The sequence below is a fragment of the Neofelis nebulosa genome, chromosome 5 (assembly GCF_028018385.1).
Source record: "Neofelis nebulosa isolate mNeoNeb1 chromosome 5, mNeoNeb1.pri, whole genome shotgun sequence".
NCBI lineage: Eukaryota > Metazoa > Chordata > Mammalia > Carnivora > Felidae > Neofelis > Neofelis nebulosa.
This window is the reverse complement of record NC_080786.1, coordinates 113,167,893-113,190,092: the sequence shown is the minus strand read 5'-3', so window position 1 is coordinate 113,190,092 and position 22,200 is coordinate 113,167,893. Positions and strand designations below refer to the sequence as shown.

At 38.0% G+C, this 22,200-nt stretch overlaps 1 non-coding gene and 1 pseudogene across 1 annotated transcript; one reads left to right on the top strand and one right to left on the bottom strand.

Annotated features, from left to right (window-relative positions):
• Positions 1-3,365: 3,365 nt before the first annotated feature.
• Positions 3,366-4,312, top strand: LOC131511421 (olfactory receptor 5H2-like; annotated as a pseudogene).
• A 10,773-nt stretch (positions 4,313-15,085) lies between these two features.
• Positions 15,086-15,157, bottom strand: LOC131513313 (small nucleolar RNA SNORD57). Its single transcript, XR_009262530.1, has one exon. It is a non-coding gene; the product is annotated as a small nucleolar RNA SNORD57 (small nucleolar RNA).
• Between the last annotated feature and the right edge of the window lie 7,043 nt (positions 15,158-22,200).

Below are 22,200 nucleotides of genomic sequence, written 5' to 3'. Positions count from 1 at the left end.
CACTTGAGATTCTCTCCTTCCTTCTCTGTATGTCCCTCCCTCAGTTTCTCTCTCTTACTCAAATAAATAAATAATCTTAAAAAAATAATTTAATAACAATTCCTACATAAGAAATCTTCTGGTTACTCTGATTAAAACCTCCCTTATGTTTAATTGATCACACTTTCTGATAAAACTTTTAAAGTAAGTCACTTGCATATTACCTCTATCCTTTATCCAACTTCTGACAAGAATTTCATTGACTATTTATGTAGGAGGAAATAGGCAGTAAGTGCTCCTTCATGCTCTTTCTAGTATTTATAGCTTAATAAGTACCCACACATAAACTGAATTTGAGTATCTTCAGTTCGTTAGTGATTTGGGATTGCATGGAAGAAGTTCTTTCAAATAAATGTACATTTAAAAACTGCAATTATTGGCTTTGGTTACTTACATCACTTGTATTCCACTCCACTCTGGCTCAGTTTTATTCTGCTAAATAACTGGTGGCAAAAAAAAAAATACTCTCAAGTAAAACCAGAAGGATTTCTAGAAAAAGTCAGTTCTAATCACTGTAATAACAAATGTAAAGGCACTTTTAAATATGAAAAGAACTTTCAGGCAGTGCTAGTGTATTTATGAACAGCACAAAATTTGCGAAGTAAAATTTAAAATGAAAATCTCTTGCTTACACATATTCCATAGAAAATTAAACAAGGAAATTTGAATAAAACAAGTTTCCCCAAATTGACAACTTTATTATTTTTTTAAGTTTATTTATTTATTTTGAGAGAGTGAGGTAGAGAGAGAATCTCAAGCAGGCTCTGCACTGTCAGCATACAGTCCAATGTTGGGCTTGGTCTCACGAACCATGAGATCATGACCTGAGCTGAAATCAAGAGTCAGACATTTAACGGACAGCCACGCAGGAGCCTGAAAGTTGACAACTTAAAGTAAAACAAAGGTTAACATAAATATGTATTCCCTAATTCTGAGCTTTTCCCTTTTGTTGTCCATTAACTTTCTCTGATATATTCTGAATCCTTCTTTGTCTTTCCCACACTTATTCATCAACATGTCTATTATTCTCTGTGTATTACTCTTTGTGCATCTTGTGATCTCCACCCACCCAAATTTCTCCTTCTACTGTCTTCTTCCTCTTTGTGATGACATCCTCTCTGCTTCTCTCTTCTGAACACTTTTATTAAATGATATATAGGAAACATATTTTGTATTTGTCTACCACAGCAGACATACAATAACTGTCCTCCACATTCCTGGAGGGCTCAACTTTGTTTCCCAGTTCACTGTTGTGTAACTTGTTTCCCATTCACTTCTCATTATTCTCTGGCCTCCACTACATCACATAACAGAAATGGCTCTCACTAAAGCCACTGAAAATCTCTTAGCTTCCATGCTCCATCACATCTGTTCACTCCTTGTCCTACTAGAGCATTTATTTTAGTGACTGGCACCATAACTTTCTTTGTCCTTCTTGAATATCTTCCTTTCCTTATGTTCATGACAGTCATCTGCCCTGTTTCCCTTCTCTTCTTGATCATTCTGCTCAGTATCGTTTCCCAGTCTCTGCCCATCTTTCATTGCTGTCAGTCAGAACTATTAGCTTCAGCAAGAAATGGTGTTTTTGAATGGATTTTCTCTAACATAGAAATGTGAGGGAGATTGAAGGAACCAGCTTGAAAAAAATAGATAGCAAAGAAGGAAGGAAGGCAATCTGTGAACAGCCAAAATCATGTCCCAACACTGTATCCATGAGGGTTGTTGTCACACCAGCTGTATGGGAATGCCACTGTTCACACTGACAGGGTAGGTCATTGGTGTGGGTGTAGGATGTATTTGCTGGAATCTTCATTTTATTTTTTTTTTGTTAAATTTTTTTAATGTTTATTTACTCTTGAGAGAGAGACAGAGCACGAGAGGGGGAGGGGCAGAGAGAAAGGGAGACATAGAATCTGAAGCAGGCTGCAGGCTCTGAGCTGTCAGCACAGAGGTGGACACAGGGTTCGAAGTCACGAACCACAAGATCATGACCTGGGATGAAGTCAGATACTTAACCAACTGAGCCACACAGGAACCTCTGGAACCTTCATTTTATAGCTTGGCTGCCTTAGCAACCCAAATTCTCTTTTGTCCTTGTCCCTTTTACTCCTGCACTCCAAATTCTAAACCAGTGTGCCCTAAATCAGGTGCCCTCACTCTAGTTGTTAGTGGCACAACTTTTGGCTCCTAGAGTGGGTGGTAGACTTTGCCTGTCACCAAGATTATGTGGGAGAAAAGAGGATTGGACTGGCTTCTGAAAATGGCATACATCTTCAGTGCCACTTTACCATACTTTTGTCAGTTTAGTCTCTTGCCCTTCTCTTGACACTTGGTGTATTCTCTAATGGATAGATCATACTAAGTGTGCCTCCACCTACTCCAATGATTTCCAAGTCATTATTTCCATTAAGCACTTGTAACTCATACTACAAAGTATATATCACCTAGATGTCCATAAACTGGCCACTGCCTTCTAGTTCTTAATCAGTTTTGAGGAAAATCTACCCAGTTACCCAGGTACTTCCTTATTCCTCACTGAAGACCCCTTCAGCTCCAATATATCACAGAGGTAGTAACTGCCTCTACATCCTGAATTCTTCGGCATCCATGTCTTAATCTTCTTGTTAATTTCAATGTCAATTTGCTAGTGGACTAGCCAAGTCACATGTATGTAGATCACCATGGAGCAAGTTTAAAATACAGATTATTAGCTTTAGTTCTTGACACACTAAATTAATTTCTACAGTAAAGTTTCAAACCTATATTTTACACAAAAGTTTCCCCAGACAATTCTGATGTGTACTCTGATTTGAGAACAGCTAGACAGTAGTAACTTTTTCTTGCCTGGTATTCCTGAGCCAGTTTCTCCTCCCTTCAGCCTATTTTTCATACTACCATATATTCACTTTAAAAGAGAGTCTTAGAGTGCTATTCCTTCCTCTTGTTTTCAGTGCATGTTTATCCCCTGATAAATAATATTCAAGGTCTTTCATAAGCTATTTAATTAACTTTACTAACCTGGCCCTTCAAGCTTCTTTCCCTTTCAAGACATTCAAGACACAGAATTTCTGTTTCATAATGAATCTTGTACCATAAATTTAGCACATATGTATAATGTCTTCCATTTTCCAAAATCTGTTTATTGCTGCATTTCAATATTTAAATAATTGTACTATTTTTCCTTAGCTCCAAAATAGATTCCACTAAATATGTAATAAAATTAAGAGGGGATTCTGATGTGCACAACTGTATCTCAAATCTCCTCCCTATATTTTCACATATAAATTCTTATTGACATTTAAAAAACTTATTCCATTTCATTTCAGGCAACACCCAGTGAGGATATGGGAAAGGAAAATGCAACATTGCTGACAGAGTTAATTCTCAGGACTCACATATGAACCACAGTGGCAAATCCCCCTATTCCTGGTGTTCTTGGTTATCTATCTTCTCACCATTGTGGGGAACCTTGGTCTGATTGCTCTCATATGGAATGAACCTCAGCTTCACATCCCCATGTACTTTTTCCTTGGAATTTTGGCATTTGTGGATGCTTAGATATCATCCACAGTGACCCCCAAGATGCTGGTCAACTTCTTTGCCAAGAGCAAAATGATATCTCTTTCTGAATGCAAGATACAGTTTTTTTTCCTTGGCAATCAGTATAACCACGGAATGTTTTCTGCTGGCAACAATGGCTTATGATCGCTATGTGGCCATATGCAAACCATTACTTTACCCAGTGATTATGTCCAATACACTATGCATCTGGCTGTTAGTTTTGTCATTTTCAGGTGGCCTTCTTCATGCCATAATTCATAATGCTTTGTTATTCAGATTAACCTTCTGTGATTCTATCATAGTACATCACTTTTACTGTGGCATTATACCATTGTTTAAGATTTCTTGTACTGACCCTTCTATTAATTTTCTGATGGTATTCATTTTTGCTGGGTCAATACAGATGTTCACCATTCTGACAGTTCTTGTCTCCTATACACTAGTACTGTTTACAATCTTAAAAAAGAAGTCACTACAAGGCATAAGAAAAGCGTTCTCCACCTGTGGATCCCATCTCTTATCTGTCTCTTTGTACCATGGCTCTCTTGTCTTAATGTATGTGCACCCTGTATCTGCACAATCAGATGATCAGGGTATGATGGACTCTGTATTTTATACTATCATAATTCCTTTCTTAAATCCAATTATCTATAGCTTGAGAAATAAGAAAGTCATAGATTCACTGAGAAAAATGTTAAAGAGAAATACTTAGAAGTCATAATAATATCTACTTTCCTTTCATTAAAATGACACAGAATTACAGATTAGATGTTATTAAGTGTTGATTAGCTATCAAAGTCTTTTGTAGGTATAATTGCATTAGCATTTTAATGACTAAGGTAGGCATACAATTCGCTTTCTTAAATATGTATGTCTATTATTCAAAAATAGAAAGAATTCTAACCAAGTGTTCATGTCATACTAAACTAAAGAGGAAAACAAATTATTTTACACATTTTTATATTTTCAATGTGGCTTCATAAATTCATTAAGCCCTGTAATAATTTAACACTTCTGAAAGGAATTTGAATATCATGTCTTTGACAGCCATTACAGTCATGCAGACAGAAGACTCATATCACATTTAATCCACAGTAGAGTCACAGTTGCGTATGAGTGAACAAAGCCCAAAACGTATGAGTCATCCCATTTCAGGACACCCATGCCCTTCCTCCCTCACCAGTGATTCTATACACAGTCTACTGATACCACTGAGGTTCTCACGCTAAAACTACTCATTTCTGTCATTTGCTACAGTCTTGTTTCTTTTCTCACATCCTGTTGATATTCTCTTACTTCCAAAACATTGCTGTCAGAGTATTCTTTATACGCAGAAGTCTGATTAAATAATATCCTTCTTCAATAACTTCTGATTGCCATTGCTACCAGATTATGTGTATATATGGCGAGCATGACTAGAACTTTCTATACACAGACGGACAGAGGGAAAGATAGCAGTGTAAGAGGATGCTGGGCCACCTTGTTCTGCTGATCTCTTAGATTCCACCCACGTCTGCCTAAATAACCCAGAAAACTGCCAGAAGACTAGCAGAACAGACTCTCCAGAGCCAAGCGTAGACAAGAGGCCCATGGAAGAGGGTAGGAAGAGCAGAGAGGAGGTGCACACTATACGGACTGGCAGGAGGGAACCAAGGTGGTGGAGGGGCAGCCCGCTTGGCAAGGCAGAGCCCCCAAGTCTGGCTTGCAAAAGCAGAGGGGCCGGACTGTGTGAGTTCTGACAGCCAGCAGGACTTAATATCTGGAATATTAAAAGTCAACAGCTCTGCTCTCAGAGAGAGGGGAGAGTGAGAGGACACCGTGAGGGAGAGTTGCTGAGCCCCAGAAGACAGAGCTCAGCTCAGCAGGGAAACAAAGGCCCTGGAAAGTACTATTCTCCCACAGCCGAAATTCTAAAGGGAACCAGTTCTCCATCACCAAACTTGCTTGCACCACAAAAAGGCCCAGTGTTGTGTTTCTGTGGATCCATCCCTCTGATGGGCCTGCCTCCCTCCTGGTGCTGCAGGACCCCTCTCCCAGGGGACCACCAACTGCAAAATGAGCTAAGCCTGCCCCTCCTGCCCCTGTGCAACTTGTGGATCCACCCCGGCTAATACACCCTTGGCAAGAGCCCATCGAAGCAGCACCACAAGCCTGGCAGTGTGCAAGTAGCCCAGAGAGGGGCCACCCCACTCCAGAGTGAGTACTGACCCTGGAAGAGGGGAAGATAAGGTACACACCAGTCTGACTGTGGCCCCAGCAGTGGGCTGGGGACAGACATTGGGTCTGAGTGCAGCCCCACCCACCAACACAAGTTACTCTGGACAGCACAGGGGAAGTGCCCTGCAGTTTGGAGCCACTGAAGGGACTACCCAAAATGACGAAATGGAAGAACTCTCCTCAAAAAAAACTCTAGGAAGTAGCAACAGCTAACGAATTGATCAAAAACGATTTAAGCAATATAACAGAACAAGAATTTAGAATGATAGTCATAAAATTAATGGCTGGGCTTGAAAAAAGCATAGAGGACAGCAGAGAATCTATTGCTACAGAGATCAAGAGACTAAGAAATAGTCATAAGGAGCTAAAAATGCTATAAATGAGGTGCAAAATAAAATGGAGGTGGCCATAGCACAGATTGAAGAGGCAGAAGAGAGAAGAGGTGAAGTAGAAGATAAAGTTATGGAAAAAGAGGAAGCTGAAAAAAGAGAGATAAAAAAATCCAGGGGTATGAGGGGAGAATTAGAGAACTAAGTGATGCAATCAAACAGAACAATATCCATATCATAGGAATTCCAGAAGAGGAAGAGAGAGAGAAAGTGGCTGAAGGTGTCCTTGAACAAATCATAGCTGAGAACTTCCCTGATCTGGGGAAGGAAAAAGGCATTGAAATCCAAGAGGCACAGAGAACTCCCTTCAGACATAACTTGAATCGATCTTCTGCATGACATATCATAGTGAAATGAGCAAAATACAAGGATAAAGAGAAAATTCTGAAAGCAGCTAGGGATAAACAGGCTCTAACTTACAAAGGGAGACCCATAAGACCAATGGCAGACCTATCTACTGAAACTTGGCAGGCCAGAAAGGAATGGCAGGAAATCTTCAATGTGATGAACAGAAAAAAAATATGCAGCGAAGAATCCTTTATCCAGAAAGTCTGTTATTCAGAACAGGAGAGATAAAGGTTTTCCCAAACAAACAAAAACTGAAGGAATTCATCACCACTAAACCAGCCCTACAAGAGAGCCTAAGGGGGATCCTGTGAGTGAAATGTTGCAAGGACCACAGTCTCAGAAACATCACTACAAGCATGAAACCTACAGACATCACAATGAATCTCAACTCATATCTTTCAATAATAACACTGAATGCAAATAGACTAAATGCTCCATCCAGAAGACATAGGGTATCAGAATGGACAAAAACACAAGACCCATCTATTTGCTGTCTATAAGGGACTCATTTTAGACCTGAGGACACGTTCAGATTGAAAGTCAGGGGATGGAGAACTATCTATCATGCTACTGGAAGTCAAAAGAAAGTTGGAGTAGCCATACTTATATCAGACAAACTAGACTTTATATCAAAGGCTGTAACAAGAGATGAGGATGGGCATTATATAATAATTACAGGGTCAATCCATCAGGAAGAGCTAACAATTATAAATGTCTATGCACTGAATACGGAAGCTCCCAAATACATAAAGCAATTAATCACAAACATAAGCAACCTTATTGAGAAGAATGTGGTCATTGCAGGGGACTTTAATACTCCACTTACAGAAATGCACAGATCATCTAGACACATTATCAATAAAGAAACAAGGGCCCTGAATGATACATTGGATCAGATGGACTTGACAGATATATTTAGAACTCCACATCCCAAAGCCACAGAATATACTTTTTTCTCGAGTGCACATGGAACATTCTCCAAGATAGATCACATACTGGGTCACAAAACAGCCCTTCATAAGTATACAAGAATTGAGATCATACCATGCATACTTTCAGACCACATTGCTAGGAAACTTGAAATCAACCACAGAGAAAAGTCTGGAAAACCTCCAAAAGCATGGAGGTTAAAGAACACCCTACTAAAGAATGAATGGGTCAACCAGGCAATTAGAGAAGAAATTAAAAAATATATGGAAACAAATGAAAATGAAAATACAATCCAAATGCTTTGGGATGCAGTGAAGGCAGTCCTGAGAGGAAAATTCATTGCAATCCAGACCTATCTCAAGAAACAAGAAAGATCCCAAATACAAAATCTAATAGCACACCTAAAGGAACTAGAAGCAGAACAGCAAAGACACCCCAAACCCAGCAGAAGAAGAGAAATAATAAATATCAGAGCAGAAATAAACAATATAGAATCTAAAAAAAAAAAAAAAACTGTAGAGCAGATCAATGAAACCAAGAGTTGGTTTTTTGAAAAAATAAACAAAATTGATTAACCTCTAGCCATGCTTCTCAAAAAGAAAAGGGAGATGACCCAAATAGATAAAATCATGAGTGAAAATGAAATTATTAAAACCAATCCCTCAGACATACAAACAATTATCAGGAAATACTATAAAAAATTATTGCCAACAAATTGGACAACCTGGAAGAAATGGACAAATTCCTAAGCACCCACACACTTCCAAAACTGAAACAGAAAGAAATAGAAAACTTGAACAGACCCATAACCAGTGAAGAAATTGAATCAGTTATCAAAAATCTCCTAACAAATAAGAGTCCAGGACCAGATGGCTTCCCTGGGGAATTCTACCAGACATTTACAGCAGAGATAATACCTAGCCTTCTCAAGCTGTTCCAAAAAAAATAGAAAGGGAAGGAAAACTTCCAGACTCATTCTATGAAGCCAGTATTACTTTGATTCCTAAACCAGACAGAGACCCAGCAAAAAAAAAAAAAGAGAGAGAGAGAGAGAGAGAGAGAGAACTACAGGCCAATATCCACCATAATCCAGTGGGATTCATTCCTGGGATGCAGGGTTGGTTCTACATTCACAAATCAATGTGATACATCACATTAATAAAATAAAACAAAAGAACCATATGATCCTGTCAATCAATGAAGAAAAAGCATTTGACAAAATTCAACATCCTTCCTTAATAAAAACCCTCAAGGAAGTCGCGATAGAAGGAACATACTTAAACATCATAAAAGCCATTTATGAAAAGCCCACAGCTAATATCATCCTCAATGGGGAAAAACTGAGAGCTTTCCCCCTGAGATCAGGAACATGACAGGGGTGTCCACTCTCACTGCTGTTGTTTAACATAGTGTTGGAAGTTCTAGCATTAGCAATCAGACAACAAAAGGAAATCAAAGGCATCAAAATTGGCAAAGATGAAGTTAAGCTTTCACTTTTTACAGATGACATGATATTATACATGGAAAACCTGACAGACCCCACCAAAGAGTCTAGAACTGATACATGAATTCTACTAGAATTCTACTAGAACTGATACATGAATTCAGCAAAGTCGTGGGATACAAAATCAATGTACAGAAATCAGTTGCATTCTTGTACACTAATAGTGAAGCAACAAAAAGACAAGAAACTGATCACATTCACAATTGCACCAAGAAGCATAAAATACCTAGGAATAAATCTAATCAAAGATGTACAAGATCTGTATGCTGAAAACTATAGAAAGCTTATGAAGGAAACTGAAGAAGATATAAAGAAATGGAAAAACATTCCATGCTCATTGATTGGAAGAATAAATATTGTTAAAATGTTAATACTACCCAAAGCTATCTACACATTCAATGCAATTCCAATCAAAATTGCACCAGCATTCTTCTTGAAGCTAGAATAAGCAATCCTAAAATTTGTATGGAACCACAAAAGATCTCTAATAGCCAAAGTAATATTGAAGAAGAAGACCAAAGTGGGAGGCATCATAATCCCAGACTTTAGCCTCTACTACAAAGCTGTAATCAGTAAGACAGCATGGTATTGCCACAAAACAGATGCATAGACCAATGGAATAGAATTGAGACTCCAGAACTGGACCCACAAAACTATGACTAACTAATCTTTGACAAAGCAGGAAAGAGTATCCAATGGAAAAAAGACAGTCTCTTTAACAAATGGTGCTGGGAGAACTGGACAGAAACATGCAGAAGAATGAAACTAGACCACTTTCTCACACCATTCACAAAAATAAACTCAAAATGGATAAAGGACCTGAATGTGAGACAGGAAACCATCAAAACCCTAGAGGAGAAAGCAGGAAAAAACCTCTCTGACCTCAGCCGCAGCAATTTCTTACTTGACACATCTCCAAAGGCAAGGGAATTAAAAGCAAAGATTAACTATTGGGACCTCATGAAGATAAAAAGCTTCTGCACTGCAAAGGATACAATCAACAAAACAGGCAACCCATGGAATGGGAAAAGATATTTGCAAATGACATATCGGACAAAGGGCTAGTATTCAAAATCTATAAAGAATTCACCAAACCCCACACCCAAAAAACAAATAATCCAGCGAAGAAATGGACAGAAAACATTAATAGACACTTCTCTAAAGAAGACATCCAGATGGCCAAAAGGCACATGAAAATATGCTCAATGTCACTCCTCATCAGGGAAATACAAATCAAAACCACACTCAGATACTACCTCATGCCAGTCAGAGTAGCTAAAATGAACAAATCAGGAGACTATAGATGCTGGAGAGGATGTGGAGAAACAGGAACCCTCTTGCACTGTTGGTGGGAATGCAAACTGGTGCAGCCACTCTGGAAAACAGTGTGGAGGTTCCTCAAAAAATTAAAAATAGACCTATCCTATGACCCAGCAATAGAACTGCTAGGAATTTACCCAAGGGATACAGGAATGCTGATGCATAAGGGCACTTTTACCCCCATGTTTACAGCAGCACTTTCAACAACAGCCAAATTATGGAAAGAGCCTGAATGTCCATCAACTGATGAATGAATAAAGAAATTGTGGTTTATATACACAATGGAATACTACGTGGCAATGAGAAAGAATGAAATACAGCCTTTTGTAGTAACGTGGATGGAACTGGAGAGTGTTATGCTAAGTGAAATAAGTCATACAGAGAAAGACAGATACTGTATATTTTCACTCTTATGTGGATCCTGAGAAACTTAACAGAAGACCATGGGGGAGGGGAAGGGAAAAAAAACAAGGTTAGAGAGGGAGGGAGCCAAAAGATAAGAGACTCTTAAAAACTGAGAACAAACTGAGGGTTGATGGGGGGTGGGAGGGAGGGGAGGGTGGGTGATGGGTATTGAGGAGGGCACCTGTTGGCATAAGCATTGGGTGTTGTATGGAAACCAATTTGAAAATAAATTTCATATTAAAAAATAAATAAACATTAAATAAATAAATACACAATATGAATTTCAAAATAAGCGAACTCTCTATACACATATCCATGTTTATTTCTTCTTATATGTATATATTACATGATATGTAAACACATGTAAATCTATTTATCTTTATTGTTCAGATTACATATTTGCTATGTGTTGATCAGCATTCAACAATTTTAGCAGTTATATATGACCTAACATTAATGACCTCAGGTGGGAATAAAAATAAACATCTTAAATGTGTGTGTATGTGTATGTGTGTGTATGTGTGTGTGTGTGTATATATCCCTGCAGTATCTCACCATGGCATATTTAAGGTCCATCCCAAGAAAATCTTGATTTATCTCTGCATTCTCTTCCTCCACAATTCTAATAGACTCAGTGTTATCACCAAAATGAGTTACTGAAAGCCTGTGAACACCTTCTCAGGTACACGGTTTTGTTCATATGGTCTCTCCACAAAGAATGCTTCCCCAAGTGCACCCATCTTCATTACAATTGAAATGGTGCCCTTTCTTCAAAGATTTTTATGATGCATTTCCTAATTACCTCGAAAAGGGTAGAAATGCTCACTCATTTGAAACACTGTATTTTATTTATTTTGGGGGTCACAAATGGCCTTTATTAGTACTTATTTTGACCCATAAATTTTTTTAGATCATAATTCAATAGTCCTAGTACTCTTCCAATCTTTTGCAGTGTTAGCACAGTGGCTTACCCACATGAGGTCCTAAATAAGTACTTAGGAAATATATATACATTTGAATAGAATCTGTCAGCACAAACACTTCAAATGAAGTGAGAGTGCATCACTCATTTTCAATCCTGTAATGAGCCCCAAGAGATTGCTGGGTCTGGGGTGTCTGCTGCAGGCCAGCTCACCTTCCTGTTTCTTTCAAGACAATCACAAGTATCATACACCTAAAGCAAATTATTCTTATATGGCACAATACCAGAAAAAAGCCCTTTAATTAGATGTTTGTTTAAAGATACAAAACACATAAGTATTTAAAACAAATATTACTATGTATTTCTGGAGGTGCAGGTCACAAGATTAGACCAAGTCATCCGTCCTCTATTTTCCCCCCTTAGGGATACCCTCAAGGGCCAGGAAAGGGACTGAATACATTAGAGTCTAGACACTTACTGATTTTCTCTGAAAATCCATGTTATCTTATGCTATTGCATAGGTCTGTAGTATGTTAATTTTTTTTTTACTTTTTATTTAAATTTTAGTTAACACAGAGTGCAATATTGGTTTCAGGAGTAGAATTCAGTGATTCATCACTTACATGCAACACCCACCGCTCATCACAAAAAGTGTCCTCTTTAATACTCATCACCCATCTAGCCCATTCACCCCCCACCATCCTCCATAAACCCTCAGTTTGTTCTCTATCATTAAGTCTCTTGTTTGTTTACCTCTCTTCTCTTTTACACCCTTTCCATATGTTCATCTGTTTTGTTCATTAAAATCCACATATGAGTGAAGTCATATGGTATTTGTCTTTCTGTCATTGGCTTACTTCCTTTAGCATAATACATTCTAGCTCATACACATCATTGCAAATGGCAAGATTTCATTCTACTTGATGGCCAAGTAATATTCCATTGTGTGTGTAAGTGTGTGTGTATGTGTGTGTGTGTGCATGTGTGTAGATATATATATGTGTGTATATATATGTGTATACACACATATATATACACACATATATATATCTACACACACGCATATATATATATGTATGTATATATATATATATATATATACACACATATATATATACACATATATATATCTACACACACGCACACACACACACATATATATATATATATATATATATATATATATATACACATACATATATATACTTCTTTATCCATTCATCAGTTAATGGACATTTGGACTCTCCATAGTTTGGTTATTGTTGATAATGCTGCACATCATGGTGCATGTGCATGTCACAAGATTAGACCAAGTCATCCGTCCTCTATTTTCCCCCCTTAGGGATACCCTCAAGGGCCCTTTTGAACCTGTATTTTTGTATCCTTTGGGTAAATACCTACTAGTACAATTCCTGAGTCATCGGATACTTCTATTTTTAACTTTTTGAGGAGTCTCCATACTGTTCTCCAGACTGGCTACACCACTTTGCATTCCCATCAACATTGCAAGAGAGTCCCCCTTTCTCTGCATCCTCACCAACACCTGTTGTTTTTTGCATTGTTAATTTTAACCATTCTGACAGATGTGAGATGGTATCTCATTATGGTTTTGGTTTGTATTTCCCTAATGATAAGTGATGTTCAGGATCTTTTCATGTGTCTCTTACCCATCTGGATGTCTTCAGGGAAAAAATGACTATTCATGTCTTCCATCCATTTTTTTAATTTGGTCATTTGTTTTTGGGGTGTTGAGTTTGATAAGTTCTTTACAGATTTTGGATACTAACCCTTTATCAGATAAGTTATTTGGAAATATCTTTTCCCATTCCATACCCTGTCTTTTAGTTTTGTTAATTGTTTCTTTTGCTCTGCTAAAGGTTTTTATCTTAGTCCCAATAGTTCATTTATGCTTTTGTTTCCCTTGCCTTCAGCAACGAGTCTAGTAAGTTGCTATAGACAAAGTCAAAGGGGTTGCTGCCTATGTCCTCCTCTAGGATTTGGTGGTTTCCTGTTTCACAGTTAGGTCTTTCTTCCATTTGGAATTTATTTTTGTGTATGGTGTAAGAAAATGGTCCAGTTTCATACTTCTGCATGTTGCTGTCCAGTTTTCCCAACAGCATTTGTTTAAGAGACTGTCTTTTGTCCATTGGCTATTCTTTCCTGTTTTGTCAAAGATTAGTTCACTATATAGTAGTGGGTCCATTTCTAGGTTTTGTTTTCTGTTCCATTGATCTATCTGTTTCTGTGTCAGTGCCATATTGTCATGATGGCGATAGCTTTGTAATATAGCTTGAAATCTGGAATCATGATGCCTCCAATTCTGTTGTTCTTTTTCAGAATTGCTTTGGCTATGTGGGGTCTTTTGTGGTTTCATACAAATTTTTGGATTGTTTTTTCTAGTTCTGTGAAAAATGCTGGTGGTATTTTGATAAGGAATGCATTACATGTGTAGATGCTTTGGATAGTATAGACATATTAACAATATTTGTTCTTCCAATCCATGAGTATGGAATGTTTTTCGACTTCTTTGTGTCCTCTTCAATTCCTTTCATAAGTTTTCTATAGTTTTCAGAGTATATATCTTTTATCGCTTTAGTTTTATTCCTAGGGGTTTTACTATTTTTGGTACAATCGCCAAATGGGACTGATTCTTTGATTCTTTTTCTGCCGCTTCATTACTGGTGTATAGAAATACAACAGATTTCTGCATGTTTATTTTACATTCTGTGACTTTGATGAATTCATGTAATAGTTCTAGAAATTGTTTGGTGGAGTCTTCTGGATTTTTTACATAGAATATCATGTCATTTGCAAACAGTGAAAGTCTGAATTCTTCCTTGCTGATTTGGATGTTTTTTCTTTCTTTTTGTTCTCTGATAGCTGAGGCTAGGACTTCTAATACTATGTTAAATAGTAATGGTGAGAGTGGACATCCTTGCCTTTTTCCTGACCGTAATGGGAAAGGCTCTCAGTTCTTCCCCATTGAGGATATTAGCTGTGGATCTTTCTTAAATGACCTTTGCGATGCTGAGGTATGTTCCCTCTAAACCTACTTTGTTGAGGGCTTTTATTAAGGATTGATGCTGTATTTTGCCAAATACTTTTTCAGCATCTATTGAGAGAATCGTCCGCTGCTCCTTCCACCCTGACTCCCTTATGACACCGGTGTTCCTGGCTCCAGCATCTCTCCCTCCCTCCCTCCATCTCTCTCTCCCCCCATCCAGACCTTCACCCAGATCTGGTCCCTCCCATCTCGCCAGGGTACAGGGAAGGAGAGATAGTTGACTTGGGTGATCAGAACACCCACAGTGCTTCTTCCTTTGGCTGCAGTAAGGTTGTTTTTCAGATCCTTTTATTTCGTCCTCTAATTTGTGAACTCACCAGGTAAACAGCTCATGGTGAAACGTGATGTTCTAGTCGATGGCTGTTTGGCCCAGGTGTTGTATCACTGGATCAGGCTCATTAAATCAGTTTTTTTGCCTCCACTCTACAAAGTCAGGCTAAGCCAGTTCATCACCTCCAACAGCCAGCTTTGGTCCTTCCCCGAATGGGTGGTATAGATTGCTCACCTGATGTTGCATGGAAGAAGCCGAACACACAGGATTATCTGCCAAGTGATTCCACATGGGACATAGAGTCCCAAAGCAGGCAAAATGAACCTATGATGCCAGAAATCAGGAAAGGGTTTTTCCTCTTTATTAATAAAGAATTAATAAATTCTTTTATTAACAAATCACATAAAACAATTTCTGAAACACCTGGTTTGTTTCTCTCTCTCCTGCTCTGGAAGTGGGTTTCCCAGGGCCAGCCCCAGGGAGAGAGTGTCCTGGCCCTAATATGCTGTCCTCCTATGAGCACCCTCCACTTTCCAGTCTTCATGCCTTCGCTTGTGTCGTGTTCTCCATTTTCTCATGTGAACAAAGGAATTCTATCTTCCTGTTGATTTTTGTATCCTAAAAGTCTTTAATTCAGACACAAAGCACGGGCCAGAGTACGGGGCGCAAAGACTGTCATGCACGTGCACTTCGTGCAGGGCACGGCGAGAAATCTGCAGAGACATCATAATTAAATTGCTCAAATCCACTGAAAAAGATTAAGTCTCCAAAGCAGCCAGAGGAAAAAGACATGGTCCATACCCTCGTCTGCTGTCTCAGCTTCAATCTCCTCTCAGCAGAATCCGTTCTCCATCTGGGAAACCTCGCACGGGTCCCGGAATTGTCCGAGGACCGAGCTGCGGCGTGATACCCCAACAATATTTACTTCACTGTACCAGTCAGGGTCCCAGCAGGAGACAGAAATGACACACAGTATCTGAACAGAAAGAATTAACACTTGCCACACATTATCTCATTTTATTGTCTTCCCCACAGCCCTGTGAGGAAGGAGTTATTTCCCATTTCACAAGGCTCCGAGCACCTAGGGATAACATGTGAGGAAAGCCTGCCCCAGAGCAAAGCCAACAGAAAGAAAAGCAGTGTTAAGATGAAGAGAAAGCCCTTGAATTCCTTGTCTGGCTGACATGCCAGGTTGGTTCCTTTAATCTTTCTGAGAAATTATTGTTTCCACACGATACAAACTACACCAGATCAATGAAAAACTGGGGAAGACTTTCTCTATCTTTAGAGTTTTTGGAGCCTCCTTCTCTCATGAGATCAGAGATTGTAACCTCTAAGACTTTCTCTCAGAGCTGAAAGTGTACATGCCCCACTCTTCTAGGAACCTCAAAGAAGAGCAATCAATCATCCCTCTTGTGTCCTTGGTTTTCATCAGAACCCTGTGTTCACTCTGCCTGTGTCTGAGCTTTTTTTCTCATGCACTTGACTGAGCTTCAAAACTCCAAATTTAAGGGACTCCGGAAGTGCAGACCTGTGCTATTCCTCTTGAGTAGAGTCTCACCACACTTTTACCATTTCCCAGCCTGTGCAAAGTAATTGGTCACACAGCCCCACAGCAGTTGGAAGTTTACAGTGCAACAGAGAAGAATGCCAGCACCCCAGCTTGCTTCCTCAGTAGGAGTCCCTGCTCCTATGCCTGGGAACAGTGTAGCATGTTGGCGCCATCCATTCTTCTTGTGACCCAGGGGATCCTCAGACCATGCTGTCAGTCCTGGAACTCCACCCTACTTTGCCACCTAAGCATGTTTAAGCCAGGCACATCCCCCTTCTAAAAATTCAGATTTTGTACTCTGCTGTTTATACTACTTTGCAGTAGCCCTCAATAAGCAGCCTCCCTCCCTGCAGCTGTATCCATAGTCCTATCTCCCTCAAGTCAACTCTCTGAACTTCCAAAAGTGGTCACTTTTCTAATTCTAGACTTACAATTTTTGTTCTCTCAGATCTACAATTGATTTCTTGGGTGTTCAGAATGATTTGATACCTATCTAACTGTGTTCAAGGGAGGAGACAAGCTTAGGATCCACCTTATCCTCTGTCAAATAACTCCTCTGTAGTTTGTTATTTTTTGCTGCTTTATAATATTCTCATCATTCTGATATTTCTATAAATTATGTAAGTTTTTGCTTACTCATACAATGTTACAATTCAAAGACTGGTATACTGGTAATATCAACAACTGGTGTGTGTTTCTTCCGTAATCATAAGGATTTGTTTCCATTCCGGAGCTTTTCTTTGAATGAAAAGGTTGGCATCAATCCGTGAGTATATGAGTGTGGAATATACACTGTCTGGCCCTACTTTAGGTTGGGTATGTGCAGACAAGCTTTGGGGGTCTCAGAAACAGACTTCCTGTGCAGCCTTCTCTTATACATGTTTCATCTACACAGACCCCTGCTCTGATGTGTCTTTCATTAAACTTCCAACTACTTTATCCCCTCCAGAAATTCCCTAAAATCTCCTGTTCCCATTCTGAAACCATTATGTGTTCCCATTCTCATTTCTGTTACACACTTTTTTTATTTTTGTACATCGTTTTTCTCATTTCGGTGTCATGTTGGGAAAGACCTAAAATATACATCTCTGCAAAGCTCACATTTTAGACCAGATGTTCTGCAAAGTTTTAAAAAGTAAACTATGAAGTTACATTATGTATTATTTAATGAATATTTATAGGTAAAAGATGATAGCACAATATTAAGTTCATCCAGTTGTCTGGACCACTCCTGAATATGGATTAAACTACACTTCGAAAATAATAATAATAAAAAAATAATAATAATAATATAATAATATAATGATTAATATAATATAATATAATATAATATGATATAATAATATAAATACCCTTTATTAGGAACATATTAATTTTCTTACTTAGAGATTTAAAGAATTCATAGATTCTCACTCTTCTATGTGTTTATAAATTTTTTCTCATCATTTTATAATACCTAGCTAATAAAGTCACTGACAATATTATCCTAGACTGTGCTCAAAGAGTCAATGTTTACTTAGGTAAAAACAAACACCAATCAAATCTAGAACAGTATTTCTCAATCTGAGTTGTGGACTAGTTAGGGTAGAATCTTGGTAAGAAATATATTATGTATGTGTGAACAACGCTCTAGTCTAGACTTTCTTTTTATTGTTTCTCTGTCAAAATAGTGTTTGCAGTCTTTAGTGGCTTCAGAATAAGTTGAGGGCTTATGGGAACAAAGTTTGATGGGTTCCATTAATAGAGTTTCTTCTTCAGGAAGTTTATGCTGTTGAGTTGGGACCACACTAGATAAGCATTCTTTCAAATAATTAAGTGAAGTAAATTTTTAAAAATAAAGATGTTGGAGCTGGAAAATAGAGACACATCCTCTGTTCCTTACTTAAACGGCACTTTGCAAACATGTACAGATTTCCATTCTCAGTTTTGTACCTTCCTCCCATATTTAGGCAGCTGGATACAGGTTTCAGTGGGACATTTGTTCCAAAGGATGAAGTATTGTGGATAACTTTATAACTTTTTCTTGAAAACATAATTGACAGTGATGACAGGCAATTAAAAGCCCATTGCCTCATGTTAATGAGGTTAATTCCAGGGATACCGGTTTAATAGAGAATGTAATTGTCAAGCTGGTTAAGTTTTGAACCATCCTTCTCAATGACATTTTATATACAAAATAATAGTCATTATATAGTAATGCAATATCTCTTCTGAGAAGGTACCTTCTAAGTCAGACTTATTTGAGGACAACGGTTAACGGTTGCATCATATTTACCTCTATTTTGCAAAATAAAGAAAAAAGTTCATGAAATGTATAGTTATTATTGGTATTACTCAGGGTTGTCCAGAGTACAGAACCAATAAGGTACGTATATCTTATCTATATCTGAAGACTTTATTATAAGATAGTGGATCACATGAATATGAAACCTGAGAAGTCCCATGATTTTCTGTCTGCAAGGCTGAGAGCCAGGAAAGACAATGCTCTAGTTCTAAAATGTGAGAATAGGAGAACCTATGGATAATATAGATTCCATCAAGTCTGAAGTACTGAGAACGGAGGTAAATATCACAGATCAACCAGTTGGGCAGAGTGAATTCAACTTTCCTCTGCCTTTTTGTTCCATTCAGCCCCACGATGGATTACATGATGCCCACCAGCATCAGGGAGTGCCATCAACCTTACTCAGTCCACTGATGTGATACCAATCTCTTCTGGACACACCCTCATGCATACAACTAGAAATAATATTTAATCAGTTATCTAGACATCCTGTGGACTGGTCATATTGGCACATACAACAAACTGTGTCACAAGTCCACCCACTATCAACCTGGCACCCACACACAATTTCTTAAACCATACTTAAACTCCAAGTAAGGACAATAGCAAAGTCATAATTCCACCTAACATAATGTAACTATGCTGTGTAAAACTGAAAATGCACTAACCCCTTCTCCAGAAAATGAGTTAAAATCCTTGAGTGAGGCTTACTCTTTTCTTTGATATCTGGTAACTCAAACACTATGATGTCAAATTAACAATAATTAATTACCATGATATAAATTCAAAACATTTTATTTTACAGGATAAGAGAATATGAGTGAAAAGAAAGCAAAAATGTTTGTTATATATACATGTACACAGATATAAATAGACAAAGATGTTGGTATGTAAACATGCACAGACACACATACACAAATATATTCTGAGAAGTAAATATTTACGGCAATTACACTTCTCATTTCTGTAACTAGTCATGTAGTCATAGCTGGTGTTCACAATTATCTCTTCCACTATCCATTCCACAATCCCTTATTCTATAGCAAACAACTCATTGATTCAACTTCTTCATCTTTACTCCTTAAGTGTCTGGCTATTAGAAATGCCACCTGGATTGGTTTGTTGGAGTTTTCCATTGGCCTTAACTACAGGGAATGGCACTACTAAAGAACAACCTCCTTGTCCTCATCTTCACTGTGGAAAAGTAGTCCAATTTCTCAGTGGTCTCACCAGCCAGCAGAGTAACTCCCTTCTTTACATGATTCAGAAGAAGGGGGAACACAAAGTGGCCCAGTGCCAGTCTTAACTTCTTGCTGAACAGAATCATTGTTGTCTGTGTTAGTGGAAGCATTCCTTCCTCTGGCTCTAAGACCTTTATGTTAGCAGAGCATAAAGGCATAAGAAGACTTGCAAAAATTATGCTAGTGTGTTGTTAGTGGTAATAGCGAGTGGTACCATTCCAATTTTCACTATGTGATTCCTGGACTCATGAATTTTAGCTATGGGACTGTACTATGTATTTGACATTGATTCAGAAAATATACAGGCTTCTGGAGAGTCTTGCCGAACTATGCATGTAATGCCTCCTAGGTGGTGCAGTAACTGACTTTCAAAAGATGATTCCATCATTCTAGCAAGCTACCTGTATCAGGATGGTGAGGAAAATAGTAAAATGAGGTAATTTATTATCAGGGGGACATTGCCACACTGCATTTGCTATGAAGTCAGTTGCTTAATTAGAAGCAATGGGCGTGGAATATCACGACAGTCGATAAGGAATTCTGTAAGTCCACAGATAAGGCTTTGATAGAACCATTTTACTCAGCACTGCAAACCTATTTTTTTTTCTTCAATTTTCTACCTCTGAGATCATCTAGACCCTCCAATGATGGAAAGCCATGTCCAGAGGCATCACATTTTCAGACATGAAGACTCTTGGCCTCACTTCTGACCTATTGAGGCAAAATCTGCATTTTCAGAACACACACACACACACACACACACACACACACACGATTCAACTGTATTACAGTCTGAAAAGTACTGATATATGCCACATCCCACTGTGGTCCTTTGTTTCATTCTCCTTTTGCTCTTTGACCTTTCCCTAGTAAAATTTCTCATGTATTTTCACATTAAAGTGGGAAATTATATGTAGGTCTGGAATCTCAGCTGTATTTTACATGAGGACAATTTTGTTTGGAGTTAGCTCTTGAAGGGAATCCAGAACTTTAGCCTTATTAAAATCATGTATGAAGACTATACTAATCAAAGCACTCTTAACATCCAAATTTATAGAGAAATTGAAGTTTGCATAAACCTGTCATAAGTGTCATCTGTGGTAGAAAACAGTAGCATAAAGTGTAATTTCAACTGTTAAAATTAGAACTGTATACAATGACTTGATATTTATGATTTCGGAGTCTGTAATGCCCTATGGGACACCTGGACTTCTCATCCAAATTCAAATCTACAATGCCCCCAGAAGAATAGTTTAACTTCGTCCTAAAGGGAATCCTTGGTTGCTATTAAGGGAATTTTAGTTCTTCACTCCTTTCTCTTCTGGCAAAAGCACACAGCCCTACAATTGGTTGACTCTTGTACTCAAGGCAAATTAATATAAACAACATTTTCCTGAACTTGGTAATTGAAGTCTCTTAAATGAATCAGTGTTCCTACCTCTGTTTTGTCATTCCAGTGCTACCATATTTTTTTCTACTTTACAAAGCATCTGCCATTTCTTAAAGGATGTGGGTAAGAGAGAAATGAATTCTATAACATTCATTATTCTTTATATAAAAATTCAAAATACTGAATAATTTTAAAAAAAATTTTACATTTATTTATTTTTGAGAGACAGAGAGAGACAGAGCACAAGTGGGGGAGGGGCAGAGAGAGAGGGATACACAGATTCCGAAGCAGGCTCCAGGTTCTGAGCTGTCAGCACAGAGCCCCATACGGGGCTCAAACCCATAGACTGTGAGATCATGACCTGAGCTGAAGTTGGACGCCCAACTGACCGAGCCACCCAGGCACCCCAATATATAATAATTTTACATTAATTTACCAGATGCCAAAATGGCAGACAAAAAAATGTAAAACTCTTAACTATCTGTATATTTATTTTTGTGACTAAATCTGGATAAGCAAAATACTTGTAAAACTGGAATTTTTATCTTAACATAATTTATTGACTTTCTAATATAAATATAATGACTTTAAAAATTTTGGTGAACTAGAATGTTAAATAATTTCAACTGAATTTCAATATCAGGTCATGTTTACTACATAAGAAAATGTTTCTGTTTATCCTGATTAAATGATCTATTCTTTGGATCACATTCTGTGATTTAAGTTTTAAGGTAAGTCATATACATATTAACTCCTCTAAACC